Below are 13,164 nucleotides of genomic sequence, written 5' to 3' on the forward strand. Positions count from 1 at the left end.
TGCATCCCCAGTGTGCCAGTGCACTCTCTGGACTCACTGCAGTGCATCCCCAGTGGTGCCAGTGCACTCTCTGGATTCACTGCACTGCATCCCCAGTGGTGCCAGTGCACTCTATGGGCTCACTGCACTGCATCCCCTGAGGTGCCAGTGCACTCTCTGGACTCACTGCAATGCATCCCCAGTGGTGCCAGTACACTCTCTGGGCTCACTGCCCTGCATCCCCAGTGGTGCCAGTGCAATCTCTGGACTCACTACAGTGCATCCCCAGTGGTGCCAGTGCACTCTCTGGATTCAATGCACTGCATCCACAGTGGTGCCAGTGCACTCTCTGGATTCACTGCACTGCATCCCCAGTGGTGCCAGTGCACTCTCTGGACTCACTGCAGTGCATCCCCAGTGGTGCCAGTGCACTCTCTGGATTCACTGCACTGCATCCCCAGTGGTGCCTGTGCACTCTCTGTACTCACTGCACTGCATCCCCAGTGGTGCCAGTGCACTCTCTGGATTCATTGCACTGCATCCCCAGTGGTGCCAGTGCACTCTCTGGACTCACTGCACTGCATTCCCTGTGGTGCCAGTGCACTCTCTGGACTCACTGCAGTGCATCCGCAGTGGTGCCAGTGCACTCTCTGGACTCACTGCACTGCATTCCCTGTGGTGCCAGTGCACTCTCTGGACTCACTGCAGTGCATCCGCAGTGGTGCCAGTGCACTCTGTGGACTCACTGCACTGCATCCGAAGTGGTGCCAGTGCACTCTCTGGACTCACTGCGCTGCATCCCCAGTGGTGCCAGTGCACTCTCTGGACTCACTGCAGTGCATCCTCAGTGGTGCCAGTGCACTCTCTGGATTCACTGCACTGCATCTGCAGTGGTGCCAGTGCACTCTCTGGAGTCACTGCAGTGCATCCCCAGTGGTGCCAGTGCCCTCTCTGGACTCACTGCACTGCATCCCCAGTGGTGCCAATGCACTCTCTGGAGTCACTGCACTGCATCCCCAGTGGTGCCAGTGCACTCTCTGGACTCACTGCACTGCATACCAAGTGGTGCCAGTGCACTCTCTGGAGTCACTGCAGTGCATCCCCAGTGGTGCCAGTGCACTCTCTGGACTCACTGCACTGCATCCCCAGTTTTGACAGTGCACTCTCTGGACTCACTGTAGTGCATCCCCAGTCGTGCCAGTGCACTCTCTGGATTCAATGCACGGCATCCCCAGTGGTGCCAGCGCACTCTCTGGACTCACTGCACTGCATCCCCAGTGGTGCCAGTGCACTCTCTGGACTCACTGCACTGCATCCCCAGTGTTGCCAGTGCATTCTCTGGACTAACTGCATTGAATCCCCAGTGGTGCCAGTGCACTCTCTGGACTCACTGCACTGCATCCCCAGTGGTGCCAGTGCACTCTCTGGATTCACTGCACTGCATCCCCAGTGGTGCCAGTGCACTCTCTGGACTCACTGCACTGCATCCCCAGTGGTGCCAGTGCACTCTCTGGACTCACTGCAGTGCATCCCCTGTGGTGCCAGTGCACTCTCTGGATTCGCTGCACTGCATCCCCAGTGGTGCCAGTGCACTCTGTGGACTCACTGCACTGCATCCCCAGTGGTGCCAGTGCACTCTCTGGACTCAATGCAATGCATCCCCAGTGTTGCCAGTGCACTCTCTGGACTCACTGCACTGCATCCCCAGTGGTGCCAGTGCACTCTCTGGACTCACTGCATTGCATCCCCAGTGGTGCCAGTGCACTCTCTGGACTCACTGCACTGCATCCCCAGTGGTGCCAGTGCACTCTCTGGGCTCACTGCAGTGCATCCCCAGTGGTGCCAGCGCACTCTCTGGACTCACTGCACTGCATTCCCTGTGGTGCCAGTGCACTCTCTGGACTCACTGGACTGCATCCCCAGTGGTGCCAGTGCACTCTCTGGACTCACTGCAGTGCATCCCCAGTGGTGCCATTGAACCCTCTGGACTCACTGCACTGCATCCCCAGTGGTGCCAGTGCACTCTCTGGACTCACTGCACTGCATCCCCAGTGGTGCCAGTGCACTCTCTGGAGTCACTGCGCTGCATCCCCAGTGGTGCCAGTGCACTCTCTGGACTCACTGCACTGCATCCCCAGTGGTGCCAGTGCACTCTATGGACTCACTGCAGTGCATCCCCAGTGGTGCCAGTGCACTCTCTGGACTCACTGCACTGCATCCCCAGTGGTGCCAGTGCACTCTCTGGACTCACTGCACTGCATCCCCAGTGGTACCAGTGCACTCTCTGGACTCACTGCAGTGCATCCGCAGTGGTGCCAGTGCACTCTCTGGACTCACTGCACTGCATTCCCTGTGGTGCCAGTGCACTCTCTGGACTCACTGCAGTGCATCCCCAGTGGTGCCAGTGCACTCTCTGGACTCACTGCACTGCATCCCCAGTGCTGCCAGTGCACTCTCTGGACTCACTGCACTGCATCCCCAATGGTGCCTGTGCACTCTCTGGACTCAATGCAGTGCATTCCGAGGAGTGCCAGTGCACTCTCTGGACTCACTGCAGTGCATCCCCAGTGGTGCCAGTGCACTCTCTGGACTCACTGCACTGCATCCCCAGTGGTGCCAGTGCACTCTCTGGACTCACTGCAGTGCATCCCCTGTGGTGCCAGTGCACTCTCTGGACTCACTGCACTGCATCCCCAGAGGTGCCAGTGCACTCTATGGACTCACTGCACTGCATCCCCAGTGGTGCCAGTGCACTCTCTGGACTCACTGCCCTGCATCCCCAGTGGTGCCAGTGCACTCTCTGGAGTCACTGCAGTGCATCCCCAGTGGTGCCAGTGCACTCTCTGGACTCACTGCACTGCATTCCCTGTGGTGCCAGTGCACTCTCTGGACTCACTGCACTGCATCCCCAGTGTGCCAGTGCACTCTCTGGATTCACTGCAGTGCATCCCCAGTGGTTCCAGTGCACTCTCTGGACTCACTGCAGTGCATCGCCACTGGTGCCAGTGCACTCTCTGGACTCACTGCAGTGCATCCCCAGTGGTGCCAGTGCACTCTCTGGACTCACTGCAGTGCATCCTCAGTGGTGCCAGTGCACTCTCTGGATTCACTGCACTGCATCCGCAGTGGTGCCAGTGCACTCTCTGGAGTCACTGCAGTGCATCCCCAGTGGTGCCAGTGCACTCTCTGGACTCACTGCAGTGCATCCCCAGTGGTGCCAGTGCACTCTCTGGACTCACTGCACTGCATCCCCAGTGGTGCCAGTGCACTCTCTGGACTCACTGCAGTGCATCCCCTGTGGTGCCAGTGCACTCTCTGGACTCACTGCACTGCATCCCCAGTGGTGCCAGTGCACTCTCTGGACTCACTGCACTGCATCCCCAGAGGTGCCAGTGCACTCTATGGACTCACTGCACTGCATCCCCAGTGGTGCCAGTGCACTCTCTGGACTCACTGCACTGCATCCCCAGTGTTGCCAGTGCATTCTCTGGACTCACTGCAGTGCATCCCCAGTGGTGCCAGTGCACTCTCTGGACTCACTGCAGTGCATCCCCAGTGGTGCCAGTGCACTCTCTGGATTCACTGCACTGCATCCCCAGTGGTGCCAGTGCACTCTCTGGACTCACTGCAGTGCATCCCCAGTGTTGCCAGTGCATTCTCTGGACTCACTGCAGTGCATCCCCAGTGGTTCCAGTGCACTCTCTGGACTCACTGCCGTGCATCCCCAGTGGTGCCAGTGCACTCTCTGGATTCACTGCACTGCATACCCACTGGTGCCAGTGCACTCTCTGGACTCACTGCAGTGCATCCCCAGTGGTGCCAGTGCACTCTCTGGACTCACTGCAGTGCATCCCCAGTGGTGCCAGTGCACTCTCTGGATTCACTGCACTGCATCCCCAGTGGTGCCAGTGCACTCTCTGGACTCACTGCAGTGCATCCTCAGTGGTGCCAGTGCACTCTCTGGATTCACTGCACTGCATCCGCAGTGGTGCCAGTGCACTCTCTGGATTCACTGCACTGCATCCGCAGTGGTGCCAGTGCACTCTCTGGAGTCACTGCAGTGCATCCCCAGTGGTGCCAGTGCACTCTCTGGACTCACTGCACTGCATCCCCAGTGTGCCAGTGCACTCTCTGGATTCACTGCAGTGCATCCCCAGTGGTTCCAGTGCACTCTCTGGACTCACTGCAGTGCATCGCCACTGGTGACAGTGCACTCTCTGGACTCACTGCAATGCATCCCCAGTGGTGGCAGTGCACTCTCTGGACTCACTGCACTGCATCCCCAGTCGTGCCAGTGCACTCTATGGACTCACTGCACTGCATCCCCAGTGGTGCCTGTGCACTCTCTGGACTCACTGCACTGCATCCCCAGTGGTGCCAGTGCACTCTATGGGCTCACTGCACTGCATCCCCTGAGGTGCCATTGTACTCTATGGACTCACTGCAGTGCATCCCCAGTGGTGCCAGTGCACTCTCTGGAGTCACTGCACTGCATCCCCAGTGGTGCCAGTGCACTCTCTGGACTCACTGCAGTGCATCCCCAAGGTGCCAGTGCACTCTCTGGACTCACTGCACTGCATCACCAGTGGTTCCAGTGCACTCTCTGGAGTCACTGCACTGCATCCACTGTGGTGCCAATGCACTCTCTGGACTCACTGCAGTGCATCCGCAGTGGTGCCAGTGCACTCTGTGGACTCACTGCACTGCATCCCAAGAGGTGCCAGTGAACTCTCTGGACTCACTGCACTGCATCCCCAGTGGTGCCAGTGCACTCTCTGGACTCACTGCACTGCATCCCCTGAGGTGCCATTGCACTCTATGGACTCACTGCACTGCATCCCCAGTGGTGCCAGTGCACTCTCTGGATTCACTGCACTGCATCCCCAGTGGTGCCAGTGCACTCTCTGGACTCACTGCACTGCATCCCCAGTGGTGCCAGTGCACTCTCTGGAGTCACTGCAGTGCATCCCCAGTGGTGCCAGTGCACTCTATGGACTCACTGCGCTGCATCCCCAGTGGTGCCAGTGTACTCTCTGGACTCAATGCACTGCATCCCCAGTGGTGCCAGTGCAGTCTCTGGACTCACTGCGCTGCATCCCCACTGGTGCCAGTGCACTATCTGGACTCACTGCAGTGCATCCCCAGTGGTGCCAGTGCCCTCTCTGGACTCACTACAGTGCATCCCCAGTGGTGCCAGTGCACTCTCTGGACTCACTGCAGTGCATCGCCAGTGTTGCCAGTGCACTTTATGGACTCACTGCACTGCATCCCCTGTGGTGCCAGTGCACTCTCTGGACTCACTGCACTGCATCCCCAGTGGTGCCACTGCACTCTCTGGAGTCACTGCACTGCATCCCCTGTTGTGCCAGTGCACTCTCTGGACTCACTGCAGTGCATCCCCAGTGGTGCCAGTGCACTCTCTGGACTCACTGCAGTGCATCCCCAGTCGTGCCAGTGCACTCTCTGGACTCACTGCTCTGCATCCCCAGCGGTGCCAGTGCACTCTCTGGACTCACTGCACTGCATCCCCAGTGGTGCCAGTGCACTCTCTGGACTCACTGCAGTGCATCCCCAGTGGTGCCAGTGAAATCTCTGGACTCACCGGGGTACATCCCCAGTGGTGCCAGTGCACTCTATGGACTCACTGCGCTGCATTCCCTTGGTGCCAGTGTACTCTCTGGACTCAATGCACTGCATCCCCAGTGGTGCCAGTGCACTCTCTGGACTCACTGCACTGCATCCACAGTGGTGCCAGTGCACTCTCTGGACTCACTGCACTGCATTCCCAAGGTGCCAGTGCACTCTCTGGATTCACTGCAGTGCATCCCCAGTGGTGCCAGTGCACTCTTTGGACTCACTGCACTGCATCCCCAGTGGTGCCAGTGCACTCTCTGGAGTCATTGCAGTGCATCCCCAGTGGTGCCAGTGCACTCTCTGGACTCACTGCACTGCATCCCCAGTGGTGCCAGTGCACTCTCTGGACTCACTGCACTGCATCCCCAAGGTGCCAGTGCACTCTCTGGACTCACTGCAGTGCATCCTCAGTGGTGCCAGTGCACTCTCTGGATTCACTGCACTGCATCCGCAGTCGTGCCAGTGCACTCTCTGGAGTCACTGCAGTGCATCCCCAGTGGTGCCAGTGCAGTCTCTGGACTCACTGCATTGCATCCTCAGTGGTGCCAGTGCAGTCTCTGGACTCACTGCACTGCATCCCCAGTCGTGCCACTGCCCTCTCTGGACTCACTGCACTGCATCCCCAGTGGTGCCAGTGCACTCTCTGGAGTCACTGCAGTGCATCCCCAGTGGTGCCAGTGCACTCTCTGGACTCACTGCACTGCATCCCCAGTGGTGCCAGTGCACTCTCTGGAGTCACTGCAGTGCATCCCCAGTGGTGCCAGTGCACTCTCTGGACTCACTGCACTGCATACCCAGTGGTGCCAGTGCCCTCCCTGGAGTCACTGCAGTGCATCCCCAGTGGTGCCAGTGCACTCTCTGGACTCACTGCACTGCATCCCCAGTGGTGCCAGTGCACTCTCTGGATTCAATGCACTGCATCCCCAGTGGTGCCAGTGCACTCTCTGGACTCACTGCACTGCATCCCCAGTGGTGCCAGTGCACTCTCTGGACTCACTGCAGTGCATCCCCAGTGGTGCCAGTGCACTCTCTGGACTCAATGCAATGCATCCCTAGTGTTGCCAGTGTACTCTCTGGAGTAACTGCAGTGCATCCCGGGTGGTGCCAGTGCACTCTCTGGATTCACTGCACTGCATCCCCAGTGGTGCCAGTGCACTCTCTGGACTCACTGCACTGCATCCCCAGTGGTGCCAGTGCACTCTCTGGACTCACTGCACTGCATCCCCAGTGGTGCCAGTGCACTCTCTGGATTCACTGCAGTGCATCCCCAGTGGTGCCAGTGCACTCTCTGGGCTCACTGCACTGCATGCCCAGTGGTGCCAGTGCACTCTCTGGACTCACTGCAGTGCATCCCAAGTGGTGCCAGTGCACTCTCTGGACTCACTGCAGTGCATCCCCAGTGGTGCCAGTGCACTCTCTGGACTCACTGCACTGCATCCCCAGTGTTGCCAGTGCATTCTCTGGACTAACTGCATTGAATCCCCAGTGGTGCCAGTGCACTCTCTGGACTCACTGCACTGAATCCCCAGTGGTGCCAGTGCACTCTCTGGACTCACTGCAGTGTATCCCCAATGGTGCCTGTGCACTCTCTGGACTCAATGCAGTGCATTCCGAGGAGTGCCAGTGCACTCTCTGGACTCACTGCAGTGCATCCCCAGTGGTGCCAGTGCACTCTCTGGACTCACTGCACTGCATCCCCAGTGGTGCCAGTGCACTCTCTGGACTCACTGCAGTGCATCCCCTGTGGTGCCAGTGCACTCTCTGGACTCACTGCACTGCATCCCCAGTGGTGCCAGTGCACTCTCTGGACTCACTGCACTGCATCCCCAGAGGTGCCAGTGCACTCTATGGACTCACTGCACTGCATCCCCAGTGGTGCCAGTGCACTCTCTGGACTCACTGCAGTGCATCCGCAGTGGTGCCAGTGCACTCTCTGGACTCACTGCAGTGCATCCCCAGTGGTGCCAGTGCACTCTCTGGACTCACTGCACTGCATTCCCTGTGGTGCCAGTGCACTCTCTGGACTCACTGCACTGCATCTCCAGTGGTGCCAGTGCACTCTCTGGACTCACTGCGGTACATCCCCAGTGGTGCCAGTGAACCCTCTGGACTCACTGCACTGCATCCCCAGTGGTGCCAGTGCACTCTCTGGACTCACTGCAGTGCATCCGAAGTGGTGCCAGTGCACTCTCTGGACTCACTGCGCTGCATCCCCAGTGGTGCCAGTGCACTCTCTGGACTCACTGCAGTGCATCCCCAGTGGTGCCAGTGCACTCTCTGGACTCACTGCAGTGCATCCTCAGTGGTGCCAGTGCACTCTCTGGATTCACAGCACTGCATCCGCAGTGGTGCCAGTGCACTCTCTGGACTCACTGCAGTGCATCCCCAGTGGTGCCAGTGCAGTCTCTGGACTCACTGCAGTGCATCCCCAGTCGTGCCAGTGCAATCTCTGGACTCACTGCAGTGCATCCCCAGTGGTGCCACTGCCCTCTCTGGACTCACTGCACTGCATCGCCAGTGGTGCCAGTGCACTCTCTGGACTCACTGCACTGCATCCCCAGTGTGCCAGTGCACTCTCTGGATTCACTGCAGTGCATCCCCAGTGGTTCCAGTGCACTCTCTGGACTCACTGCAGTGCATCGCCACTGGTGCCAGTGCACTCTCTGGACTCACTGCAATGCATCCCCAGTGGTGCCAGTGCACTCTCTGGATTCACTGCAGTGCATCCCCAGTCGTGCCAGTGCACTCTCTGGAGTCACTGCAGTGCATCCCCGGTGGTGCCAGTGCAGTCTCTGGACTCACTGCAGTGCATCCCCAATGGTGCCAGTGCAGTCTCTGGACTCACTGCACTGCATCCCCAGTCGTGCCAGTGCAATCTCTGGACTCACTGCACTGCATCCCCAGTGGTGCCAGTGCACTCTCGGGACTCACTGCCCTGCATCCCCAGTGGTGCCAGTGCACTCTCTGGACTCACTGCAGTGCATCCCCAGTGGTGCCAGTGCACTCTCTGGATTCACTGCACTGCATCCCCACTGGTGCCAGTGCACTCTCTGGACTCACTGCACTGCATCCCCAGTGGTGCCAGTGCACTCTCTGGACTCACTGCAGTGCATCCCCAGTGGTGCCAGTGCACTCTCTGGATTCACTTCAGTGCATCCCCAGTGGTGCCAGTGCACTCTCTGGACTCACTGTACTGCACGCCCAGTGGTGCCAGTGCACTCTCTGGACTCACTGCACTGCATTCCCAGTGGTGCCAGTGCACTCTCTGTACTCACTGCACTGCATCCCCAGTGGTGCCAGTGCACTCTCTGGATTCATTGCACTGCATCCCCAGTGGTGCCAGTGCACTCTCTGGACTCACTGCAGTGCATCGCCAGTGGTGCCAGTGCACTCTCTGGACTCAATGCAATGCATCCCCAGTGGTGCCAGTGCACTCTCTGGACTCACTGCACTGCATCCCCTGTGGTGCCAATGCACTCTCTGGACTCACTGCAGTGCATCCGCAGTGGTGCCAGTGCCCTCTGTGGACTCACTGCACTGCATCCCAAGTGGTGCCAGTGCACTCTCTGGAGTCACTGCACTGCATCCCCAGTGGTGCCAGTGCACTCTCTGGACTCACTGCAGTGCATCGCCAGTGGTGCCAGTGCACTCTCTGGAGTCACTGCACTGCATATCCAGTGTTGCCAGTGCACTCTCTGGACTCACTGCACTGCATCCGCAGTGGTGCCAGTGCACTCTCTGGACTCACTGCAGTGCATCCTCAGTGGTGCCAGTGCACTCCCTGGATTCACTGCACTGCATCCGCAGTGGTACCAGTGCACTCTCTGGACTCACTGCAGTGCATCCCCAGTGGTGCCAGTGCAGTCTCTGGACTCACTGCACTGCATCCCCAATGGTGCCAGTGCAGTCTCTGGACTCACTGCTCTGCATCCCCAGTCGTGCCAGTGCACTCTCTGGACTCACTGCAGTGCATCCCCAGTGGTGTCACTGCCCTCTCTGGACTCACTGCACTGCATGCCCAGTGGTGCCAGTGCACTCTCTGGAGTCACTGCAGTGCATCCCCAGTGGTGCCAGTGCACTCTCTGGACTCACTGCACTGCATCCCCAGTGGTGCCAGTGCACTCTCTGGATTCACTGCAGTTCATCCCCAGTGGTTCCAGTGCACTCTCTGGACTCACTGCAGTGCATCGCCACTGGTGCCAGTGCACTCTCTGGACTCACTGCAATGCATCCCCAGTGGTGGCTGTGCACTCTCTGGACTCACTGCACTGCATCCCCAGTGGTGCCAGTGCACTCTCTGGACTCACTGCACTGCATCCCCAGTGGTGCCAGTGCACTCTCTGGAGTCACTGCACTGCATCCCCAGTGGTGCCAGTGCACTCTATGGGCTCACTGCACTGCATCCCCTGACGTGCCAGTGCACTCTCTGTACTCACTGCAGTGCATCCCCAGTGATGCCAGTGCACTCTCTGGACTCACTGCACTGCATCCCCAGTGGTGCCAGTGCACTCTCTGGACTCACTGCACTGCATCCCCAGTGGTACCAGTGCACTCTCTGGACTCACTGCACTGCATCCCCAGTGGTGCCAGTGCACTCTCTGGACTCAATGCACTGAATCCTCAGTGGTGCCAGTGCACTCTCTGGATTCACTGCACTGCATCCCCAGTGGTGCCAGTACACTCTCTGGACTCACTGCACTGCATCCCCAGTGGTGCCAGTGCACTCTCTGGACTCACTGCACTGCATCCCCAGTGGAGCCAGTGCACTCTCTGGACTCACTGCACTGCATCCCCAGTGGTGCCAGTGCACTCTCTGGACTCACTGCACTGCATCCCCAGTTGTGACAGTGCACTCTCTGGACTCACTGCAGTGCATCCCCAGTGGTGCCACTGCCCTCTCTGGACTCACTGCACTGCATCGCCAGTGGTGCCAGTGCACTCTCTGGACTCACTGCACTGCATACCCAGTGGTGCCAGTGCACTCTCTGGATTCACTGCAGTGCATCCCCAGTGGTTCCAGTGCACTCTCTGGACTCACTGCAGTGCATCGCCACTGGTGCCAGTGCACTCTCTGGACTCACTGCAATGCATCCCCAGTGGTGCCAGTGCACTCTCTGGACTCACTGCAGTGCATCCCCAGTCGTGCCAGTGCAATCTCTGGACTCACTGCAGTGCATCCCCAGTGGTGCCACTGCCCTCTCTGGACTCACTGCACTGCATCGCCAGTGGTGCCAGTGCACTCTCTGGACTCACTGCACTGCATCCCCAGTGTGCCAGTGCACTCTCTGGATTCACTGCAGTGCATCCCCAGTGGTTCCAGTGCACTCTCTGGACTCACTGCAGTGCATCGCCACTGGTGCCAGTGCACTCTCTGGACTCACTGCAATGCATCCCCAGTGGTGCCAGTGCACTCTCTGGACTCACTGCAGTGCATCCTCAGTGGTGCCAGTGCACTCTCTGGATTCACTGCAGTGCATCCCCAGTGGTGCCAGTGCACTCTCTGGAGTCACTGCAGTGCATCCCCGGTGGTGCCAGTGCAGTCTCTGGACTCACTGCAGTGCATCCCCAATGGTGCCAGTGCAGTCTCTGGACTCACTGCACTGCATCCCCAGTCGTGCCAGTGCAATCTCTGGACTCACTGCAGTGCATCCCCAGTGGTGCCACTGCCCTCTCTGGACTCACTGCACTGCATCCCCAGTGGTGCCAGTGCACTCTCTGGACTCACTGCCCTGCATCCCCAGTGGTGCCAGTGCATTCTCTGGACTCACTGCACTGCATCCCCAGTGTGCCAGTGCACTCTCTGGATTCACTGCAGTGCATCCCCAGTGGTTCCAGTGCACTCTCTGGACTCACTGCACTGCATCCCCAGTGGTGCCAGTGCACTCTCTGGACTCACTGCATTGCATCCCCAGTGGTGCCAGTGCACTCTCTGGACTCACTGCACTGCATCCCCAGTGGTGCCAGTGCACTCTATGGACTCACTGCACTGCATACCCAGTGGTGCCTGTGCACTCTCTGGACTCACTGCACTGCATCCCCAGTGGTGCCAGTGCACTCTCTGGACTCACTGCACTGCATCCCCAGTGGTGCCAGTGCACTCTCTGGACTCACTGCACTGCATCTTCAGTGGTGCCAGTGCAGTCTCTGGAGTCACTGCACTGCATCCCCAGTGGTGCCAGTGCAATCTCTGGACTCACCGGGGTACATCCCCAGTGGTGCCAGTGCACTCTATGGACTCACTGCGCTGCATCCGCAGTGGTGCCAGTGCACTCTCTGGACTCGCTGCAGTGCATCCCCAGTGGTGCCAGTGCACTCTCTGGACTCACTGCACTGCATCCCCAGTGGTGCCAGTGCACTCTCTGGACTCACTGCATTGCATCCCCAGTGGTGCCAGTGCACTCTCTGGACTCACTGCACTGCATCCCCAGTGGTGCCAGTGCACTCTATGCACTCACTGCACTGCATACCCAGTGGTGCCTGTGCACTCTCTGGACTCACTGCACTGCATCCCCAGTGGTGCCAGTGCACTCTCTGGACTCACTGCACTGCATCCCCAGTGGTGCCAGTGCACTCTCTGGACTCACTGCACTGCATCTTCAGTGGTGCCAGTGCAGTCTCTGGAGTCACTGCAGTTCATCCCCAGTGGTGCCAGTGCAATCTCTGGACTCACAGGGGTACATCCCCAGTGGTGCCAGTGCACTCTATGGACTCACTGCGCTGCATCCGCAGTGGTGCCAGTGCACTCTCTGGACTCGCTGCAGTGCATCCCCAGTGGTGCCAGTGCACTCTCTGGACTCACTGCAGTGCATCCTCAGTGGTGCCAGTGCACTCTCTGGATTCACTGCACTGCATCCGCAGTGGTGCCAGTGCACTCTATGGACTCACTGCACTGCATCCCCAGTGGTGCCAGTGCACTCTCTGGACTCACTGCACTGCATCTCCAGTGGTGCCAGTGCACTCTATGTACTCACTGCACTGCATCCCCAGAGGTGCCAGTGCACTCTCTGGATTCATTGCACTGAATCCCCAGTGGTGCCAGTGCGCTCTATGGACTCACTGCAGTGCATCCGAAGTGGTGCCAGTGCACTCTCTGGATTCACTGCACTGCATCCGCAGTGGTGCCAGTGCACTCTCTGGACTCACTGCAGTGCATCCCCAGTGGTGCCAGTGCAGTCTCTGGACTCACTGCAGTGCATCGCCAGTGGTGCCAGTGCAATCTCTGGACTCACTGCAGTGCATCCCCAGTGGTGCCACTGCCCTCTCTGGACTCACTGCACTGCATCGCCAGTGGTGCCAGTGCACTCTCTGGACTCACTGCACTGCATCCCCAGTGTGCCAGTGCACTCTCTGGATTCACTGCACTGCATCCCCAGTGGTTCCAGTGCACTCTCTGGACTCACTGCAGTGCATCGCCACTGGTGCCAGTGCACTCTCTGGACTCACTGCAGTGCATCCTCAGTGGTGCCAGTGCACTCTCTGGATTCACTGCAGTGCATCCCCAGTGGTGCCAGTGCACTCTCTGGAGTCACTGCAGTGCATCCCCGGTGGTGC

The sequence above is a fragment of the Anser anser genome (genome assembly GCF_964211835.1).
Source record: "Anser anser genome assembly, chromosome: W".
Classification (NCBI taxonomy): Eukaryota; Metazoa; Chordata; class Aves; order Anseriformes; family Anatidae; genus Anser; species Anser anser.